We start from the raw sequence: 2952 nt of genomic DNA on the forward strand, positions 1-2952 counted from the left end.
ATCTATCTATCTATCTATCTATCTATCTATCTATCTATCTATCTATCTATCTATCTATCCATCTTTCGAGATATTTTAAAATATATAAAACTTAAAAATCTTGTCAGAAGTGTACAAAGTGTCCATTACGCCAGCGTTAATGATTGAATGATGGAGTATTCGTAGCCAGAGTGTATGCAAAGTATCATCTTCATTCCTTAAGTTTTTGCAATTGGACGTATCTTCATAGTTCTTTTTTTGTTCATAACCAGACGAGAGTCGTGGAATTTTTTAAAGTTGTATGAATCTTTTGTGCGTCATTTTGACGTTAAAAATTGATGACATAATGATTTGATTTTGTCAACATAGTTGACATATTTTTAAATAACAACGTTATTTTAATAAATATTATTTCCCTATAATATAATAATGTTAATATTTGCAGGATTTTTGATAATTTCTCAGCAACAAAAAATATCAAATGTTAATTTTTTAAATAATTTACAAAATATGCTCCATTAATTTTTATCAAATTATGTTTAAAGTTGTAAGAATTTTAGTTTGTACAGGGGCAAAGTATATCTTTGTCCATAGTTTTTTTGCAAAGTATTTTCAATGAAATTTTAAACTGAAGAAGAAAAACTACAATTAAAAACATGTACTGTGTGCGTAACTATAGGGTAAATACTTTAATTCCGTAAGTTCAACGATTAGGGATAATTTAAATTAGTTTCATTAGATCCAGCGATCTTCATACTAAATAGTTTATTATTCCTTTTGAATTTATAAAATTTCAATTTTCAATGCCGACAATGCGTTTCCCAAATATTGTGACTATTTGTTAGTCGTTCCTTAAATAAGCCCTGAGACAATGCTTGGCACAACATGCATTAAATTAGTGCACAGAAAGAAGAAGACTTAACCTCAAAAACTCTTCTTCCAAACGGTACGAACTCAGTCTAATTCTTCAAATAAGATTCATCATCAGATTTTCTTGTCTTTAGATTTTTCGTAATTAAATCTATACTGCTTTCGCAAGTACCTGTCCGTAATTGTCCCGTACCTGTTAGTTAGTTAGTTAGTTAGTTAGTTAGTTAGTTAGTTAGTTAGTTAGTTAGTTAGTTAGTTAGTTAGTTAGTAAGTTAGTTAGTTAGTTAGTTAGTTAGTTAGTTAGTTAGTTAATTATTTAGTTAGTTAGTTAGTTAGTTATTTAGTTAGTTATTTAGTTAGTTATTTAGTTAGTTAATTAGTTAGTTAGTTAGTTAGTTAGCTAGTTAGTTGGTTGGTTAGCTAGTTAGTTAGTTACATAGTTTGTTACTTAGTTAGTTAGTTAACTAGTTACTTAGTTTGTTACTTAGTTAGTAAGTTAGTTAGTTAGTTATTTAGTTAGTTATTTAGTTAGTTATTTAGTTAGTTATTTAGTTAGTTAATTAGTGAGTTAGTTGGTTAGTTAGTTTGTTAGTAAGTTAGTTAGTACATCAACATTCTGTTGATTCTGTTTTTTTCTCTCACTAATTGCAAGATATGTCCTCGCAAAACGAAAAGGACTATATCATTTAGTATTCATCTTTATTAAGAGCTTATTAAACTAATCCACAATTAAATATTTTTTAAGCTTTTAAAATTTTCATTTGAAATTTCATATCTTTTAAATACGAAATTAAAAACTAATAAATAACCTTTATAGCTTTTAAGCTTAATTAATTACTATGCTGTTTATGCTATTAAAAGTCATTTAAATCAATTTCAGAGCATATTAAGTATGTACCTATCTATCTATCTTATTGTATGTTTTAGTAAGTGTTTGTATTGCATTTAAAAGTTCAATGATCTTCACACGATGACATTTCATTATGTGAGATTCTTTCTCACACTCTCTGAGCCATGAAAAAAAAACTGACGATTGCATTTGTTTAGAATTTTTGAGCGAGAGAAAAGAGAGTGGAAAAGACAGATTTGCATATAAACATTTTTAGATATATGAGTTGATATCGTTGTTGACTAGGCGCCACTTAAAAATCTTTTTCTTATTTTCCTTCTCTTGGCTTTTATATTTGTTTAGAGATTAATGCTTAATACCGCCGCCGACGAAGTACATACACTCATATGTATGCATGTATGTACAGAAAGAGATACAATATATGCGGGCAAACGATGCTGCAGCCACAGCGATTTCATATGCAGTACCATGATCATGATGATGATGCCGATGATCATCTTCAACATCTCTGCTCGCCATCATTGAGCCACAGCAGCACGTTTTATAACAAATCGACAAATGACAAGAAAATGCGCTTTATAATCTTGAATTTAAAAATGATAAAAAATAAAAATTAAAAAAAATGCTGATGCATTATACATGCCTCTACAACTGCGGGCCTACAAATAAAACTTTCAATACCGCCTTGAAGGCATATGAATATTTTATTAGAATTAAAAGTTATTCAACTTTTTTTTTGTTTTTTTTTTATAAATTTCGAACTTAAATTAAAATAATATAAAAATTTAAGAAAAAAATCTTAAGGAATAAAGAAATAAAAGGAATTTATTGCGCTTTTAAGCATAATATTTTCATTCAATGAAAACTTAAGAAGTCGCTGGTAATTGGTATTTATTTAAGAAATCAAAAAAAAAATAGTTTTAACCTTTTAAGTTTGCCGCTTATTGAGTAATGAAGAATTAAACAATTACTGACTATTATGTGAATAACTGGGTGTCTGATAAATTGCTAAAATTCTTCACATGTGATATGTTCTTGAAATTAACAAATTTTAATTTAACGAATTTTCAAAGTATACTTCATGGGAAAATTTCATAATAAAATTTTGATAAAACTACACCGATTTAATAAAATAGTAAAATCCCACTAACTAACTTACTTACTAACTTACTAACTTACTAACTTACTAACTTACTAACTTACTAACTTACTAACTTACTAACTTACTAACTTACTAACTTACTAACTTACTA

General features: G+C 27.4%; 1 protein-coding gene across 8 annotated transcripts in view; it reads right to left on the bottom strand.

Annotated features, from left to right (window-relative positions):
* The window catches only part of LOC111684050 (probable serine/threonine-protein kinase yakA), a 39370-nt gene that overhangs the window by 806 nt on the left and 35612 nt on the right, over nt 1-2952 (bottom strand). The window lies entirely within an intron of this gene.

This window comes from Lucilia cuprina, chromosome 4 (assembly GCF_022045245.1).
Source record: "Lucilia cuprina isolate Lc7/37 chromosome 4, ASM2204524v1, whole genome shotgun sequence".
Classification (NCBI taxonomy): domain Eukaryota; kingdom Metazoa; phylum Arthropoda; class Insecta; order Diptera; family Calliphoridae; genus Lucilia; species Lucilia cuprina.